Consider the following 12374-nt stretch of genomic DNA (forward strand, 5'->3'; position numbering starts at 1 on the left):
GAATATAAACGCCCAAAAGGTTTTCAACATTTACACTCATAAAGATACCAGATTTCTAAATACAAGCTTAATTGTTAAAAGGCTTTCAGGTAAGATCTCGTTGCATTTATCCCCCAAAATAAAACATATAAAGAATAATACAAGGCACTAGCATAATTTGTTATATGGAGAAGATTAAAACATAATTTTTCTCCTCCTCCTTTCTTTTTAAAAATTTATTTTATTTTTTAAGATAGGGCCTGCCATACAGCCCGGGCTGGCCTGGAGCTCACTATGCACACTAGGGCTGGCTGCTCACTGGGGACCTTCCTCCTGCCTTAGACTCTGCAGTGCTGGGTGGGATTACAAGTGTGCACAACCACGTCTGGCTGAAAATGGTCAGCATGAGAGGAAGACATTCCATAAAATATGTTCTTTATTAAAATAGCATTCTAAAACAAAAGCCTCTATTCATTAATAACATTTAATATAACCTACACATTTTTTTTGAAAGATTATTTCTGTGTATGAATGTTTTGCCTTCAGGTGTGTATGGTGTTTCCATGAGTGTCTGAACTGGAGTTACAGGCGGTTGTGCTTAATAGCAGAATGGGCACAAGAACAAAGTTCCTCTTGTGTGTAGATGTCTCAGAAGCAGAGGGGAGACATGGCAGATATTTCATAAAGATAGCAGCCAAAGGATTAAAAGCATGGATTCATGGACCTACAAATCTAATGCTCTCTTCTGACCTCCGCAGACAACAGGCACATTCATGGCACACCTACACACATGTAAGAAAAGCACTCATATACACTAATAAAAAAATGAATAAATTAAAACAAAGAATAGCTGGGTGGTGATGCTGTATGCCTTTAATCCCAGCACTCGGGAGGCAGAGGCAGGTGGATCTCTGAGTTCGAGACCAGCCTGGTCTACAAGAGCTAGTTCCAGAACAGGAACCAAAGCTACAGAGAAACCCTGTCTCGAAAAACCAAAAAAAAAAAAAAAAGAAAAAAGGAAAAGAAAACAAAGAATGTAACATAAAATGCAAAGGCTATAAAGAAAAGACAAATTAGATTACATTAAGAGAACATTTTATAGTTAAACAAAGTAAATACTGCTTTGCCAAAGGAGGTTATCTTTGGTGATCTGGGGCCCTCAGAATTTTTTTTTGTTGTTGTTGTTGTTGCTACAAGAAACAAGACTCTGGCAAGATGACTCTGTAGGTACATAATAAATAAATAACTAATTTTAGAAAGGCAAGAGCAGGCTGGGCACTAGTACTAACAGACACCGAGTCTCTACTACTGGCTTATCTATGACAAGTCCCGCTGAGCAGTGGACAAGGGAAGACATTCTTTTAAAGAGCTAGGAATACTTTTTAAGACATGCGTGCTTCACCCTAAAGTCTCAGGACCCTTGGCAACTGAGGAAGAAAAGTCACTGTGAATTTGAAGCTGGTCTGGGCAATACAGTCACCTCCCAAAAAATGAAATAAAATAAAATGCAAACAGCTATTTAATACTTCTCTGTAAAAATTCTAATTGGTTCAAATACTTAGTGAATTATCTTATTCACTATGGTTAAAATATATTTGTATTGCTAGTCACACATCTCATTTTATTATGAACTACTTTAATTTCTTGAAACAACACAAATATAAGTCAGAAAACCCAAATCCAAAACTTGTTTTTTAAATGCAGCTGAAGTGACAAAGGTGGCTGATATAAAATGTCTGTCTGCTTATGATTAACTGACTAAATAAAAATATCAGAATTCCGTTTTAAATATTTGTGAAGAGTCATCTTCATATTGACCTAAAATACTGAAAACGCACCAAACGCCCAATAACAGAAGACTATCTCCTACGGCATGAAACGGACATGACGCAGCCGGCAATGTAAGCGTGCAGCTGCAAAGCCAGCGCCAGCAAACACAGACCGCTTCTCTAGCATGTCAAAGTGTAACTTGAGCCACATGAAATATTCACGGCAGAGCAAGAGTCAGAGAAAAATGGGATGGCTGTAGGTTATGTGATGATGTGCAATGCAAACTTTCTATTTTTTATTTCTTGTAAATTTCCTACAATGGGAACAATTATCTTTATAATTAAAAACTATTTAAAAACAATGATCAATAAAAGTACAATAAAACTAGAAAAGTAACCTATATTTCTAATACATTCTGAAGTGTTAACGTATGCAGGCCTCAATTAGACTAAGATAATATAATCCCACAGAAAATATAAGAAAATCCAAATCAACCCTCCAAGACCACCAATGAAAACCACACAGCATCCACGTACAGTTGATTTCCGAAGCTGTGCGCTCGGCTCTGGAATTCCTGTTCGTAGATCTAATGGTGTGACGAATGACTGCATGGGGCTGTGAATGTAAGCACAACACGTTAAAAATTTTAGCAACAAATAAAAGGTTAAATTTTTCTTTTTTAAACGATTGCTTGCTGACAAATATGATTATCTACTAAAACATTTCTTCTAAGAAAACCAATAAAAGTACAATGAACACTCAGATGTCTTAAACGCTTGTTCGTTTATTCCATGTTTACACTGTGAAAACACCAAGGGATTCAGTCAGACACACCTTGACCTCAAAGAGTTTAGTCTTGGACAAAGGACATAGACATGTACAAAATTAGTCAATGGTCAGTGTCATTTAGTTAAAAAAAAATTCCTGTTAAAACCTGGACAAGGGATCTCCACACGCTCTGCTGGGGCCTGAAGTCCAGCAGGCATTGGCTGTACAGTATGTGGAGATGCAGCAGGCACAGACTATGACCACGTGATGTGAGAATGTGACACCTGCAGGAAGTGGGGCTTGGTAACAACTTGAGGGTGCTGAAATCAAGAAAGATGAGGGAACTGTGTGGACACAAAACTCCAAATGTCAGATGATGGCTCTCAGTTTTTATTTTTGAGCAGAAAGAAGGTAGTAAGTACCTTTACCCAATCAGACAGCTTGCCAGCTCAAAGCTTTACTAATCTTAAGTCTGCAAATAATGATCTAAATATGTGTATGTGGGGTTGGAGAGATGGCTCAGTGGTTAAGAGCATTGCCTGCTCTTCCAAAGGTCCTGAGTTCGAGTCCCGGCAACCACATGGTGGCTCACAACCATCTGTAATGGGGTCTGGTGCCCTCTTCTGGCCTGCAGGCATACACACAGACAGAATATTATGTACATAATAAATAAATAAAGTCTTTAAAAAAAAGGCTTGATTTTAAAAAAATAAATAAATGCGTGTATGTGTAGGGAATCTATGTATGGCTGGTTTATTTAATGTTTGCAATTCAAGACAATTTAACATCAAATAAAAATACAGAATTGGATTGTAATTTATGTGAAGCACTGAGAGAACAAATGTTATCTTTTAAAGATTCTATAAGGATTACATTTGTTAAGCACTTCAATGGAAACAATGGTGCCACCAATGAGTAGCAAGTCCCCCATTCCTGATTTACATGTTGCACTACTATACATGGTAAACTCAAAATAATCCAACAATATTTTCAGAAGGCATGCACAATAATAGGATACTTACATGTAATTATATAAGAAACTACTGATAAAAAATAATGGAAAGAGTTTCCTTTTCCTACTGAGGATTTCAACTTACTCCTTTAAAATTATCTGTATTTTCTTAATATACGTAAGTAGAAAAGTTAAAAAATGACTGCCTGAATATCTGCGGAGTCTTTATGAAAAATTTGAGCATATGTGTTGTGCCTAAACCTTTTCATTATGTTCTAAAGGAGCATTCTTAAAGTCATTATTTCCTAGGAAACAGGAGGGCCACATGTCACTACAGGGGCTGAGCTCTGGAGAGGCATGTTTTTTGTATATTTGCATTCATTCAGCTAAATTATAAAGCTTCTTAGGTTATACTCATTCATTTCTCATACAAAGGTATTTTACATATACATGTAAAGCACATTACAAATTTGCATAATAAATTAAGAAAAGCAACCAATTTTAGATGATAGTATTTTGGAGAATTTTCTAAGGCTGAGGTCATCAAACTGTAGTCTCAGGGCAAAATCTGGTGCACTGCCTACTTTGGTAAATAAGTCTTCCTGGGTGTTAAGACTATACCACGTATGTACTGTCTAGGTTACAGAGGCAGAAATGAAGAATTGTGACCAATCTGACGGAAACTGTGCAGTCCACAAAGGTAGAAATACTTAGCATTTGATCCCTTATAGAAAGTTTGCTGATCCTTGCTCAACAGATTAACATTTTTACAACATATGCTTTCCTTTAGGGACCAGTCTCATTCCTACATGACTGAGTAACCCTCTGTGACCCAATGACTTACGGTCAGAAGCCTTTCAGCAGTTGGTCTTTTCTTAGGGTTCTTAGCGCTATTTTGACAAAATTATGGAATGTCGATGACCTTCAAATAAAGAGAGAGCATAAAAATATTTCACTATTTTACTAGTATGAGTTTTCTGCTGTTACTATATAAAGCTAACAAAGGAACAGTTAGAAAGTGAGAAACAGCGTTTCCCTCCTCAGACCTCTTAATTCTATACAGGTTAAAAAACTAAACACATAACACAGCATGCTCCTTGGACACAAGTGTAGCCATTTTGTCTTTTAAGTAATATGCAGTTGAACAGCAATAGTATTAGACAAGGTCCAAACATCACACTACAGATCAGAAGTGGGCAGATGCATGAAGAACTTAATCATTCCAGGTGCTGTTAAAAGCCTATGTCCTTTTCTTATTGCCTAATTTATGGAGCATTAAAATATTTTTTCTATGCTAAAGATTACATGGAGGGTAGAGAGACTATTATGAGACAATTTAAGTTCTAAAAGAATTTTTGAAATTCATAAGGAAAGGGCAAAGAAAAATGAAAGGATCCCCTGCTATCTGCATTGCTAGTGACAAACAGGTTTCTTTCTGCCACTGTTAAGATTCCCCTAGGGGAGGATGGCTAAAGAACCAGGGAAGTTGCCATAGTAACCAGCAAAGACAAGACACAGCTCATCTCAACAGCAATGCAATCACTGCTTTGCCCAGGGCGGTTTGTGAGAGCCACTCAAGAACACAGTCTGAGGGACTGTGGGGGACCTCTAATGCTAGCCACTTCTCTGGAATTCGACCACGAATTCCATGCTGATGCATACTATTTGCTGTTCCTGGATTATTAAGGCATTCTTGTCACAAAGCCTTCCAGTTCAATGACTAGAGCACCAAGTACTAGAAACCCTTTCACTCCTGCCTTCACCTAGGATGCTCCTGACTACAACTGCACCCACATAGGTTATGACACATAACTCAGGTCAGAGTCTACCGGGGGAGGGGAGACTAGAGTCTGAAATCTCACAATACAGACTGTCTCATCAGAAAAATAAATGGACATGTACATTTGGAGGCTCACAGGCCTTCTAGACATCCACATACCTATACAAGAACTATGTGCGTGATATTAGACATTTTTATTTGCTGGTTTATTTTATATGCTTATCAATTCTATCACCAAAATTTTCAATTTTTACCATCTAATACGATAGTTGTAAAAGGAAGAGGAGATGGAGAAATAGCTCAGTGTTAAGAAACACTGGTTACTTTTGCCAAAAACCTTAGTTCAGGGTTTCTAGCACACACATGGTGGCTCACAAACACCCATAACTCCAGCTCCAGGGGATTTGATCCTTTTAGGCCTCTGTGGGCACACATGTGGTGAACATACATATATACAGGCAAAATACCCAAACATAATAAAAATAACTCTAAAAATAAAAAATAAGCAAAACTCACTATTTAAAAATCTCAACTTCCTATTCTGAATACCCGTTGCTTTAGTCAGTGCTGGTGAAATCGTAAGACTACTAAACACCTTGTGCGGGTCAAAGAAAAGTTCCCAAAGGAGGTGGGACTTGGAGAATGAGCTACGAGGAAGCAGAGGTGAGGAGTCTGCACATTCCCAAGGAAACTTGGCAAATGCAGGAAGATATGGAGGGCAAGCAACGACTGGAAAACAGAGGGGACAGCAGATGCCCTGTGACTCTTACCTTGAGAAGGGTCATACATGGCTTGTCACTGTTGGGACTTGGGGCACATATGGTCTAAACACATCACTAATCTTTATTTTACAAAAGTATAACTCTGATCTGAATGGAAAAAAAAAAAAACCTCACAACTGAGGGCTTAGAGAAGCGGTTCTCAGCCTTCCAAACGTAGTGACCCTTTAATACAGTTCCTCATGCTGTGACAACCCCAAACTGTACAATTATTTTTGCTGCTGTGTCAGAACTGTAATTTACTATTGTTATGAATTACAATGTAAATATCCGATATGCAGGATATCTGATGTGTAACTCTAAAGGGTGCTGAGACCGAGAGGCTGAGAACCATTGGCTTAGAAGGTCTGGAAGCTAGGGGCTACAAGTGAGCAACCTACTTCTATATAGGAATTTACTTGTGAAAATGATGTGGACCCACTGACTTAATTATGGAAGCAACAATATAAAAGTCACACCAACACAAAACCCAGCGTGAGAAATGGTGAAATCAGGAATGCGGAGGAGCTTTGGGATGGCTGGAAAATTCAGGGTATGGTAGCAGACACATGTAACTACAGGCCCTGGGAGGCTGAAACAGGAGTTATCTTGAGATGGGGCAGCCTCAGCTACACAAAGGATCATTTCTCAATATCCACCCCCACACACAAAGAAATATCTCAAATAGCATCCAAGGTCATAAGGGGGAGGTGACACTGCCCAGGAGAAACATTCTCTTTTTATTTTCATTTTCAAATTTATTAATTTATAGTTATATTGAATATCCACAAGTTACTATTCTTTTCAGTGCATAAAACATTACAATCTACCTTTGTTGAGATGCATATGATACCTCAACTTAAATGTGGAATACAGTACATGTGTTCTAAAATGAGGACATAAATATTTACACTCAACTCTCTTCACTTTCTCGCTGTGCCGGAGACTGAACCAGGGCCTGAGTGGTCACTAAGAGCTCTGCTGCAGAGCTACACAACCAGCCATTTGAAATGCGAACATTAGAGACACTAACACAGAAATGTGTTACTGTATGCAAGAGCTACAGACACTGTCGTGGGCACAGGACAAAGGAGAACAAAAGAATACCACTGAGTCAGATGACTAAAGGCCAGTTTGAGTCTCAGAAGGGACAGAGTTGGGGCCTGGAAACAGCAAATACATTTCAATTCCTCCACCCGCAGGAGTGAAACTGTGTAGCTCACTGGAACAGCAGCCTGGTGTGGGATTCCCCTCTGTATGCTGTAAATATGCTTTATTACCATTGGTTAAAAAAGAAGCTGCTTTGGGCCCACGACAGCACAGAATAGGGCATGGCAGGAATTCCAAGCAGAGATAGAGGAGGAAAGAAGGTGGAGTTAGGGAGACATTATGTAGCCCCCGGAGGAGAAAGATGCAAGCCACGAGCCGGAACCTTACCAGTGGAGTCTTGTGGTAAAATATGAAATGATAGATATGGGTTAATTTAAGATGTAAAAGCTAGCTAGAAATATGTTTAGGCTATTGGCCAAACGATGTTACAACTAATATAGTTTCTGTGTGATTATTTTGGGTCTGGGTAGCTGGGATCAAACAAGCAGTCTCCGACTACATCAGCCTGACTGACTGTCCTGCTTCCTAACTCAGGAGGTCAGGGTGTCATACTAAAGCTTACATTACCTGCAAATTCACAGTAATCCTCTTGCCTCAGCCTCCCTAATGCTGAGATTACAGGCATGGTCCACATGCCAAGGCTCACACTAACATTTACTGTGAGGTCTTCTGCTAACCTCAACTATTTGTCAACAAGGAAGGCAGTGTTTCAGAGAGATGACTGCGGTAGTCACAGGTAGGATACTCGTTCATGTGGAGCTGCTGGACACTAGTGTAGGATGTGTGGGTTTTAGTCCTTGACTAAACAGAAAATTGGAAAGGTACTAGAAGTCTTTCTTTTGAAAACTCCACTCTGTGTAGGCCTTTGCCATGGGGAGAGCTGGATGCTGTAAGAACCTAAGCCCCTAACACAATCAATGTTAGGAAAGCATCGTGCAGCATGCAAGGCTCTTGGCCTTTGATGGTTGTTTGTAGTACCAAGGATTAAGGCTGAGCACAAACTAAAGAAACGAAACTAAGACAGTCACAGCAGTCTCACCAGTAAGGGGTGCCGATGAAAGACTTTCTCTTCACAACGGTCGCGGTTATTTTTGCAGCCACACCGAAATCAGCTGCAAGGGAAAAGACACAGCAGAAAACTGGGTAGGGCCTTTTTTTAAATTTTTTTTTTAAAATACAACCAGCATTTCATATTGGCACAGTCATCAATATTTTACGTATTAATGTGTATAAATTTAGTACCAGATCAGTTCATAACATACTCGATTTAAAAGAAAATTTGCCAAAATTTTACTAGAATTTAAACTATACTTTATTACATTATTTTAATTACAAGTACACTGAAATTAACTTGGGGAAAAAGTGACAAAACTGAAAACACGAGAAAACATACAAAACATACACCTGAATTCCTTTCATCCTAAAACAGTAGAAGGTTATTAATTTGTTGGTACTTTTTAGAATTTTTTCTATGTATATAAAATTTTATAGTTGTTACTAAACATGGTAATAAAAATTAAATACATTATTTAGTTCATTTTTGCCATTTAATAAATCAGATTTGCTCAGATTTCCATTAATATTAATGACATGATGAAAAATATTTCACGGGCTTACATTTTTCTACCATAAGTAATATGATTAATAGCTTTATGAATATGGTTTTTTTATGTATAAGATTAATTTCCTTGAGTAGAATTTTACTCCTTCAGGAATAAAATCAGTATATCACAGGGAGTGATCATTATGATTATATATATAAAAATTAAACCTATTCAAACTTAAATATCATTTAATATTTTTGGTAAAAAATTTAAGAATTCAAAATAACATACCTAATTTTACATCACCATGGTCTGTTAATAAGATATTTGCACCCTAAAACAAAAGCACAAATACTATTAAACTAGCATCATAAAATTTCTTTCAAAGCTCAGCAATGTAAATATATTAGATGAACTTACTTTGATATCTCTATGCATTTTGCCTTTAGTATGCAAATAGGCAAGACCCTGAAGGTAAAAAAGAATATGCGTTAGCAAGACAGTATCAAATGTCGACCTCAATTATGGAATAAGAAAAACCAGACAGCCTTTTCCAGGGGTAAGGGGTTCTTTTAACTAGTTAACAGGATTGTAATGTAACTCACTTTCCGGTAAAATTGGAAATGTTTTACCAAAGCAGCAATGTCACAATTAAGACAAAGAACATGCGGTCACGCCCCAAAGAGTTCTCCTGTTGTGCTCTTTGTAACTTCTCATCCCATCAGCACTGCTTGTCTCTACACCATTCTTCCTGCTTTGCCTTTCCACAGGGATTCCAGAATCAGCGCGCCAATTTCACTGTTGCTCCCACGTCCCCAGACAGACAGGTCAGCATGTAAGCTAGACTGGCCTCAAACTCAGGATTTTCCTGCACCAGGATCCTCGCTGAGATCACAGGCATGGGCCACCATGCCTGACAGGCTTGCTCATTTCTTTAACAACAAAAAAGGGTTCAACTGGAATTGGGGTTCTGCCTGGGGAGAACTGATACCTTCTGAGCATTAAGCTCCTATCCCATGGGACAGCACAGTTATCTGCTCAGTTAGGCCTTTAATTCTCTCAGCTATTGTGTGGTTTTAGTACACAGTGTTTATGTTCTTCTGCTGTATTTATCCATGAGAATGTCATATCCCTTACGCCACTGTACGTAGTTTCCTCATTAAACTTTAATTCCTAATTCTGAAATCCACTTGACTTTTGAAAAGCCACCAGAAGCGTGCCAGTGTTGGTTCAGCTAACTTGTCGGCTCTAGTGGCCCCCTGTAGCCTCCCTCAATGGAAATGATTATGCAGCCTTGGGAATGAAGAGCTCTGCTTGCTATTTTCAAAACTAGATTCCTTTTTATTTCATTCCTGTTTCTTTTCACACTATGAGAAGCCTGGACTACAACGCTGGAGTGGACATCTCTGTCTTGTTCTATCAGGAGAAAGGAAGACCTGACCACAGCATTTTCATAGAGACTCTGCACTGAGTTAACCAAATTCCTTTCAAATGTGCCATGCCTGGATGTTTACATTTTATTTTTTTAAGTCAATTTCCAAAGCAGCCGTTTTCCTTCCAGTTTTTCCTACATTTTGAGTGTTGGCTGGGCCGCTCCTCCTCTCTCTCTTTCCTCAGTTTCCTACCACATTCTAAAGCGCCCCCCCCCACCCCCTCCCCGCTATTCCATTTTACCTTCATATATACAATGTTCTCCTCCCCTGCCTCCAAAGCCCTTCACTCTCAGGGCTCCTTCCCAGTTTCCTGGTCTCTTTAGAGGCCATACCCACATAAACACATATATAAAGACCAGAAGCTAGGGCCCACATACAAAAGAGAAACATGCAGTATTTGTCTTTCTGTATGCTCAGAAAGTTATTTGGAATAAGCGCTGGATCTCATTAAATGTTCCTGCTGACCATGCAGCTTTCTCTAGTTTATTCAGGGTCATTTACTGTAAATGAACACTACTTTCTAGGACCGTCCACTTTTTATATAATATCTGCTTTTACATCTTGTTGGATTACCTTGGGAACTTATTTAAATGGCTTTTGTGTATGTTGTTGTATGTTTTATGGCATAACTGCCTTTAAGTGATTTGTGGAATTTCAAATCTTGTATCTGTCCACCTTCCCGTTCTTTTTTTAAATGATTTATTTTTATTTTATGTGCATTTGTGTTTTGCCTGCATGTATGTTTGTGTGAGGGTACCAAATGACTTGGAGCTGGAGTCTAGACAGTTCTGAGCTACCATGTGGATGCTGGAGGGGCTCTTAAAGAGCAACAGTGCTCTTAACCACTGAGCTATCTCTCTAGCCCCTGCCTTCCAACTCTTGATCCACATGAAACTATCATCACTTATTTTACTTAGACATGATATAGCTGTTATAATACAATAATTAGCTCTGTTGTAAAATCTTTTAAATATAAACTATTTTTTTACATTTTTAAAAATATATTTATCTACATGGTTACCATGGATAACAACATAGTAGTCACTTCTTTGACCACAAATATATTTTAATTTTGTACAGAGAATTTTCCTACATTCTAAATGGATATCTTAAAGGAGATGAACAACATGATCACTAATTTTCCTTATGTGGTAGCAACCCGTGCCACTGAAGTCCACTACCACAGATGACCATCAGTATCAAAAAATAAAATAAAATAAATGTGATCATTGAGCTTCTCAATGGGTGTTTGAATAAATTCTTGTACATCATTCATGGAAAAGTTAGTAGCTTTACAAAATTAAAACAAGGAAACTGGATTGGGATATTATTATTACTATTTTAGCTCTTTAGATTTTGGGCAAACCACCATTCACAATTATTAAGTATGAAACTGCTGCCTTTCTAAAAAGCTACTTAAGCAAATACATTACCTGCAACGTCTCTCTGCATACATAAGCTATTTGCAATTCAGAGAATGGTCCAGTAACTGGAAAGAAAGAACAAAAAAAACTCATTGTCACTGGATGCTAATGTTAAACAGTCTAGCTGCAAAACAATGAAGCAGCATACAACTACTGCTTGCGTCACTGAACTAGGACAGCTGATGGTTTGTTCTAGCCCCATCTGTAGTAAGGAGCTTGTTCATTTCTCAGCCGCCCAGACTCCAAAAATAATCACACAGTAACTATATTAATTATATCAATGACTGGCCCATTAGCTCTAACTTATTGGCTAACTCTTACATATTAGTTTAACTCATTTCTATTAGTCTGTGTATTGCCATGTGGCTGTAGCTTGCCAGATAAAATTCAGTATAGCATCTGTCTCTAGTGGCGGCTCCATGGCTTCTTTCTGACTCCACCTCCTTTCTCCCAGCATTCAGCTTAGTTTTCCCCATCTAACTAAGTTCTACCTTGCTATGGGCCAGGTCAGTTTCTTTATTCATCAACTAATAAAAGCAACACATAGACAGAAGGACCTCCCATACCATTTCCCCTTTACTGTTTAAACAAAAAGGAAGGCTTTAATTTTAACATAGTAAAATTACATATAACAAAACAGGTATCAACCAAGAATTACAGTTACAATATTTATATCTACTTTATCTTCTATCATAACTAAGGAAAACTATTAACTACTCATTCTTCAATCCCATCAAAGTCTCCAGAAGAATATAGTATCACCTAAGTAAAAACGAAGTACATTGTAAACAACTTCCAAAACTCTAGAAATGACAGAGACATCTCGCTGCCTGGACAGTCACCCAAAGTTCTTCTG

The 12374-nt window shown here is 38.2% G+C and overlaps 1 long non-coding RNA gene across 4 annotated transcripts in view; it reads right to left on the reverse strand.

The window, feature by feature from the left end:
• Positions 1-11603, reverse strand: part of LOC126495792 (uncharacterized) — a 37236-nt gene extending 25633 nt beyond the window's left edge. For all 4 annotated transcript variants that reach the window (XR_007590233.1, XR_007590232.1, XR_007590231.1 and 1 more), the window contains exons 1-6: positions 11528-11603; positions 9082-9129; positions 8953-8995; positions 8157-8229; positions 4314-4391; positions 2286-2364 (exon numbers count right to left, since the gene is read on the reverse strand). This is a non-coding gene — a long non-coding RNA (uncharacterized lncRNA). The remainder of the gene's footprint in view (positions 1-2285; positions 2365-4313; positions 4392-8156; positions 8230-8952; positions 8996-9081; positions 9130-11527) is intronic.
• Between the last annotated feature and the right edge of the window lie 771 nt (positions 11604-12374).

The sequence above is a fragment of the Alexandromys fortis genome, unplaced genomic scaffold, assembly GCF_014885135.2.
Source record: "Alexandromys fortis isolate MF-2015 unplaced genomic scaffold, M_Fortis_MF-2015_v1.1 scaffold_629, whole genome shotgun sequence".
In the NCBI taxonomy this organism is placed as follows: domain Eukaryota; kingdom Metazoa; phylum Chordata; class Mammalia; order Rodentia; family Cricetidae; genus Alexandromys; species Alexandromys fortis.